The sequence below is a fragment of the Portunus trituberculatus genome, chromosome 42 (assembly GCF_017591435.1).
Source record: "Portunus trituberculatus isolate SZX2019 chromosome 42, ASM1759143v1, whole genome shotgun sequence".
In the NCBI taxonomy this organism is placed as follows: domain Eukaryota; kingdom Metazoa; phylum Arthropoda; class Malacostraca; order Decapoda; family Portunidae; genus Portunus; species Portunus trituberculatus.
Window position 1 is genome coordinate 28491369 of NC_059296.1, and position 7500 is coordinate 28498868.

The 7500-nt window shown below is 42.7% G+C and overlaps 2 long non-coding RNA genes across 2 annotated transcripts in view; one reads left to right on the top strand and one right to left on the bottom strand.

The window, feature by feature from the left end:
* LOC123517666 overlaps nucleotides 1–2186 on the bottom strand; it is a 46500-nt gene extending 44314 nt beyond the window's left edge. The window contains exon 1 of the long non-coding RNA XR_006678530.1: nucleotides 1749–2186. This is a non-coding gene — a long non-coding RNA (uncharacterized LOC123517666). The remainder of the gene's footprint in view (nucleotides 1–1748) is intronic.
* The window catches only part of LOC123517667, a 107039-nt gene that overhangs the window by 73103 nt on the left and 26436 nt on the right, over nucleotides 1–7500 (top strand). The window lies entirely within an intron of this gene.

Genomic DNA, 7500 nt, shown 5'->3' on the forward strand with positions numbered 1-7500 from the left:
ACACACACACACACACACACACACACACACACACACACACACACACACACACACACACACACACACACACATTCTCTCTCTCTCTCTCTCTCTCTCTCTCTCTCTCTCTCTCTCTCTCTCTCTCTCTCTCTCTCTCTCTCTCTGTCGCGTGTGTGTTTGAGTATTTGATATTCAAGTTTCAAGGACATTTATTTTCAGAAGCACAAAAATAAATCACATGTTTTGCAGCTTTGATACCACGAGTGCGATTTCTATTCATATTTTTTTCTCTCTCCAATAGAATAATACAATAATAAAAGCGCTCAAAGTACACCGCAGTCATTTAGTACGGACATCACTGCGAAGCGTCCTTTTCATAGGCAGACTTTGGAGTGTTACCTAATGAACTGTTGGTGCCGCAAGCATTTGCACGAGTTTTGGAAGTGAATAAGATACCACACACTGCACTATAGCGAAGATTTTTTAAGAGATTAACGTCAAAAATACCTCAAGGCCTCAGATTATCTTTTATCTTTGTGAACTCTTGTGGTATTCTTTTCAGTTTATGGCCTTCAGCGAGTTTATTTTATCGAGTTTGTTTCACACACACACACACACACACACACACACACACACACAGAGAAGAGAGAGAGAGAGAGAGAGAGAGAGAGAGAGAGAGAGAGAGAGAGAGAGAGAGAGAGAGACGTATAGAGATAACAGGAAGTAACAATAAATCACCCTCTGGAGTTATGAAACCAAGACAGCAGGAGGACAGTAGATGCCCATACAGTAAGTCATTTTAGACAAGTGGTAGACGGCTCTCCTTCCTCTCCTCTCTCCCCTCCCTCCCTCCCTCCCTCCCTCCCTCCCTCATGGACAGGACGCGTCTGGAAAGTCGTAACTCCTGATTGAATTACTAAATCTGGCGAGGCTGGCACAAGGGCGCGAGTGAGGCTTAATGACTGTGAATTAAAGGTGCAGATTATTCATGTATGCTAAAAAGCACGTCACAGAAGGCGCTCCACAGACTCACCGAGAGCTGCCGTCTGTGAGTGTACTCTCGTCTTCCCCTCGCCGCCTTGATCTTGGTCTTATCGCTCCCCTAATTTCGTGCATAAAAAAGTTTGTTTCACGAAAATGATTTGTTCCTCCTCCTTCATTTCCTTGCTATGGATTCCGAATTGCTATTTTAATGAAGACTCCTATTTTGTTCAGGTTGCTGAAGAATAATTAAGAGAATTTCTAGTTTATTATGTATTCATAATTAGAATAATTAATGTAAGTGGATTACTAGATTGAGAGAGAAAAAAAAAAAATATATATATATATATATATATATATATATATATATATATATATATATATATATATATATATATAAAATCAAAGTCTCCATTATTGTTTGTTGTTTTGTAGATCAAGCTAACTGTCATAATACAGTTATCTCCAGCAATTCCCGATGCACAGCATGCAAGGATTGGCTGAGTCCCCTTCACGTCACGCACTTCACTGGGGCTTCCTGTAGCCTGGCGCCAGTGAAGCATGAACCCCAGCAATAGCAATGCGCGTGAATGCATCAGTGTAAACTCGCATGTCCACAGTGGCCAGTTAAGAGGAACACGCCAGGGAGTGCCATTACAAAGCGACACTCCTGATCGTCAGCTGAAGTGAACGCTGAACGTTTTATGTCGCAATAAACACAAACAAATGAGGACGAGCTATAATTGCATTAGGAGGATGACCGATCCCTGAAATGACTTTTAATTTACCTTCTGAGTGAAGTGTTGAGCGGGGAGGGGCAACCAGACCCGACGGTGGTCTGCCCGCCAAGGCTCCGGGACACTACTGGCCCGCCAGCCCACCAGCCCACGTCACCCACACTGGTCTTTGAATTTTAAACTCCAGTCAGTACAGTAAACACTTGCATTATCCAAGGAAAAAGGAGCAGAAGGTACACTGTCTTTTCCCCACCAACATAGTAATTGAACATCTCGTTACATTATTTTGCCGTTGAAGTCGCCAAGAGGACGCTGAGGCCGTGTCAGTGAGTCGGCAACAGTCAGCGTTGCCTGGAGGCGTCAGAAGCACTCCAGATTACCACCCACAAACTGTCAACGAGTGTCAGCCTCACTGGGAGCGGCGGAACAAAAGTCCAGAGTGCTCGGGTAGTGAACGAGAGCCGATCCGGGCGCACACCCTCCCGCCGCCGCAGCTGGCGATAGACTGACATGAATTTCGGAGGGAATACACGTGGTCTGGCGGGGTCCTGGGCCTGCGCGTGAGATCCTTCCACCACTAAGACTATAAGCGATGGTCTATTGGTTTCCTAAGAGCATGTAGTGGTATAAAAGTCACGAGAGGCTGAAGAAAAAAGCTATACCTACGTTCAATTCTAAGAAATACTTGCACTAAATTACTGGCTAGTAAATGTGTAGAGGTACTTAACAACAGCGAGTGAGGGAGGTGAGGATGTCAAGAGGGAGGCGGAGAAAAATTATACTTGAAGGACTATAGAGCAAAAAAGAAATAGGTGAGTTTTCTTTGAGAGAGAGAGAGAGAGAGAGAGAGAGAGAGAGAGAGAGAGAGAGAGAGAGAGAGAATGTGTATATGTACTGACACCGTAAAAAAAAAAAACTAAAGATACATAAACAAAGCAACAAAAATCAGACTAAGAAAATCAAACCGAACTAGAAAGCAACAAAAAAAATCAAATAAAAAAGGCAAAATAAAAACAAAATAAATAAACTGACAGAAGAAAACGAGTAAAAAAACAAAACATAAAAAAAACACAAATAAGAAAATCCAGCAAGGAAAAAGACAGCAACTGAGGCGAGACAGAGAAACACAGAGGGACAGCGGGATAGACAGAAAGACACACACAGACAGACAGCTGGCGTGGTGTGTGGCGCCTGTGCTCCCTTCTCGCGCCAGACTCTCGTACACTCACATAATCATCTTTTACCGCGCCACTGCCACCGCGTTGCCGTACAAATGAGCTGATAAAGGCGGCGGCAACGTGAGATATAATGGCGTTAACGGGTGTAATCGTGACGGGGCATCTTCCTGCTCTTGTTTCTCGGGGCCAGGGGGCGTGAGAAGGGGCAAGGGAAGCAGACACAGAAGGATAGTATTAGCATGAGACGAGGAAGAGTAGGATAATGAGATGGCGATATAGGAAGTACTAAATGACGAAGGAAAGAATGGAAAAAGTGGATGAAGGGGAGAAGTGGAGGGAGTATAGTTAGTGGAAGAGAAGAGGAGCATAAAGATTTGTCGACTTGGAGAAAACTACAGAATGGAATAAATGAAAGGAGAAATGGAGGAAGGATAAATGGACAAGGAGAAGACGAGAGGATTGGTCAGGATTACAAAAAGAATGAAGGAAAAAGAGGAAAACGATGCGATAAGATAGGGACGGATACGCTGATGAAAGAGGAGGAGGAGGAGGAGGAGGTGGAGGAGGAGGACGAAGGAGGAGGAGGAGGAGGAGAGGAGATGTCTAAAGTACAAGAAAAGGAAATTAAGGAGCATAAGTGGAGGAGGAAACGAGGAATATTGCGAAGGCGGGAGGAAGAAGATAGAGGAAGAGGAGGAAGAAAAAGGAGGTACAAGAATTTGGCCTTCAGTGGGTTATGTCCTTCCTTCCTTCCTGATACCCAATACCCTTCACTTGCTGCTGCTTGACATCCTCCTCCTCCTCCTCCTCCTCCTCCTCCTCCTCCTCCTCCTCCTCCTCCTCCGTGTTGCCTTTAACCATACACTTCTAAGAGCCGCCAGCGCTGCAGCAGACTCGCCTCACATTCTTTTGCTTCTTCTCTCCATTTGCTCCAGAAAGAAGAGGTAGCCAATATCTTCACTCTTTTACCTCCACCAATGATAATCTCATGGACTGACTCCCTCTCTTTCTCGTCTGTTCTCCTTCCTTCCTTCCTTCCTTCCTACGACTTCCGCACCTTCAGGAGAGAAGTGTCGCATCACCTCTTGAAATTAAGAACTGCCTTGGTTTTTTTTTTTCTATTTTGCTTTTGTTATTTATTTTTTTTTGTTATTGTTCTTTTCTTTTAGTGGGTTTTATTTATTTTTTTTAACGTGGGACCTTTTTTTTTTTTTTTTTTTTTTTGCTTCGTTTTGTTTGAAGTAGAGGAATTTATTGTAGTTGCTGTTTTTTTCCGTTTTTTTTTTTTTTCTGACGGAGGGAAAAAATATATTAGTGTAGGGTTTTGCTGCGTCAGTACTTGTGTTTTCATTCTGGGGTATGTTGCTGTTGTTGCTGTTGCTGTTGTTGTTGTTGTTGTTGTTGTTGTTGTTGTTGTTGTTGTTGTTGTTGTTGTTGTTGTTGATGCCAGTGGTGGTGATGGTAGTGGTGGTGATATTGTTGTGGTGTTCAAGCTGATTGTTGTGGTGGTATTGTTAATGATAATTGTTGTGTTGAATGTTGGTAGTGGTGATGGTTGTGATACTGGTGGTGATGGTGGTGACTGTGAAGGTGATAATAACGGGAAAGCAGACAGACAGTGCAGGGCGACAGTCATGAGGTTGGAGGTGGTGGTGGTGGTGGTGGCGGAAACAAAACTAATGGTTCTGATGACAAACGGGAAAAAAAGCTTGTATTATCTTTATAGCACTGGTGGTGGTGGCGCTGGTGGTGGTGGTGATGGTGATGGTGATGGTGATGGTGGTGGTGGTGTTAGCAGTATGACGTCACTACAAGCAGTATATATGGCAAAAAACAAAGCATTTTCAAATCCCTCAGACGAATTATGACACTGGCCTTTTCCTAGCGCTCGGGCACACACACACACACACACACACACACACACACACACACACACACACACACACACACACACACACACACACACACACACACACACACACACACACACACACACACACACACACACACACACACACACACACACACACACACTCTCTCTCTCTCTCTCTCTCTCTCTCTCTCTCTCTCTCTCTCTCTCTCTCTCTCTCTCTCTCTCTCTCTCTCTCTCTCTCTCTCTCTCTCTCTCTCTCTCTCTCTCTCTCTCTCTCTCTTCTCCTTCTCCTTCTCCTTCTCCTTCTCCTTCTCCTTCTCCTCTCCTTCTCTCCTCCTCCTCCTCCTCCTCCTCCTCCTCCTCCTCCTCCTCCTCCTCCTCCTCCTCCTCCTCCTCCTCCTCCTCTGTTCACACCACCTCAGATGCAGCTTTTAAAGACAGCCTGGGCAAGTATTTGAACAGCACTTAACAACTGAGCTACTGCCCGCTGTGGTAACCAATTGTAATCAAAATTTGCTCTTTCTTACATATCAAGTGTCTCTCCGTTAGGGATGTCGCTGGCTGTCTTGTACCGTCTAGAAGCAGCGATAGTGATAGTTATTTTCCCTTTCCATTAAACTTTCTTCATACCATGTTTATGTTGTTAGCCCTTATTGGTGGAGGAGCCTTCGTCTGTATTATATTTTTATTCCTCGTTATTTCGTAAGCCCTATTTCTTGTGTGTTTTCTTTTTATTTCTTACAATACGATGTTGGTGTTGTTGTTTTTTTTTCATCAATTGTTCCGCAAGCACTAATTGGAGAAAACAATGGTGTAGCGTGGAGTCTTCGTGTGTGTGTGTGTGTGTGTGTGTGTGTGTGTGTGTGTGTGTGTGTGTGTGTGTGTGTGTGTGTGTGTGTGTGTTATTGCTTTTCTCCATTCTGCGGTAGATGGCATGATCCGTACAAAGCACCCTTAATTAACGAGCAACAGGTCTTCTGCTATTTGTCCTTAACTCATTTGTGTACATACGTCCTCCTCCTCCTAGATAATAACCCACACTAGACAATAACATCTTAGACATCGTATTAGCTTCAGACGCTGACTTGATAAATACCTGTGAAGTGGGTGAAGTCTTAGCGAACAGCGATCATAAAATTATACGATGTAATATTAACTGCGAGGTAGATATAAAAGAAAACGCACTTTTAGTCCCTAACTATAAGAAAGGTAACGCGCTAAGACTTAAACTAGAATTTTAAAGAATTAATTGGCAAACAGTCTTCGCAAATAAAGACATGGAGCAGATGTGTTCAGCCTTTACTAACATTCTCCTTGAAACAGAAAGTAAATGGATTCCACAAGTTAGAAAACGGATCAATAGCACAAAAATCCCCAATGGATGACACACACTGTAAAACACATCATCGCCAGGAAAAAGAGCTTATATGCTAAATATAAACCAACTAAATCTGATAACGATTACAGCAATTATATTACCACCAAAAGATGTTGCGAGAGAGAGATAAGGAAGTCGAAGCGCAATCTCGAAATAAATATATCAAGGCAAGCAAAAACAAATCCTAAAAGTTTTTCCAATACATTCGTAGTAAAAAGACTGTCAAAGAAAAAAATGGGCCCATAAAAGATAATAATAACTCACTTGTGAGTGATAGTAAAGCCATGGCAACAATCCTAAATAACTTTTTTCACAGCGTGTTTATCACAGAAGACTTTTCGACCTTGCCAACCGCGATCAACATGTATAGAGGATCCGAAAATGAAAAGCTGATAATAGATGAAATTAGCGAAGACGATATAGCCAAATACCTGCGCAACCTTGATCTTAATAAGAGCACAGGGGCTGATAGATAACGAGGCTATTAAGAGAATGTCAAGAACAGCTGGTGTTACCTCTTAGACTGCTTTATAATAGATAACGCGTCTTTATACATCATTAGTGAGACCGCATTTGGAATACGCGGTTCAGTTCTGGTCTCCATGCTATCAAAAAGATATTAAATTAGAGAGCGTGCGAAGACGAGCAACGAAACTAATTTTCGGAATACGTGGTCTGTCATATGAAGAACGTCTCAAAAGACTAGATATGTTCTCCCTCAGAGATCGTCGCATCCGAGGTGACCTCATTCAAACGTTTAAAATACTTAAGAATATAGATAAAATCGATTATGAGAATCTTTTTGTGCTTTCGCAATCAGTAACAAGAAATAACGGCTTGAAGCTTAAAGGACAGCGATTTAATACTGATTTGCGAAGAAACTTTTTTACGTAAGAATAGTTGAACACTGGAACAAGCTGCCAGCGTCCGTCGTCCAAGTTAACACGGTAGCTACGTTCAAAAGTAAATAAGACAAGTTTTATAAAGAAAATGGTTTCCGATAATTTTTTTTCTTTTAGCGATAGTAGTAGTTACGCTAGATATCTCTTTTTCTTAGCGATAGTAGTAGTTACGTTAGTACTCTCATTTTTTCCCATCTTTCCTTAATAATTTTCCCGATTGTCCTTCTCAGCAATCGGGGTGTATTTTTCGTTTTATTTCTTGCCGGGTGACGCCGGAGGGAGTGATGGGTGGGGAGGAGCTTCATCTGTTTTATCCTTACCTCCTACTAAGTATGTAGCTTCTGTACATGTAGCATAGTAAACGAGTGACCTCGTCATAGGTCGCAAGGCCTCCTGTCACTCGTCTTTCCTATGTATATTCCTATGTATATCCTCCTCCTCCTCCTCCTCCTCCTCCTCCTGGAACAAGGCA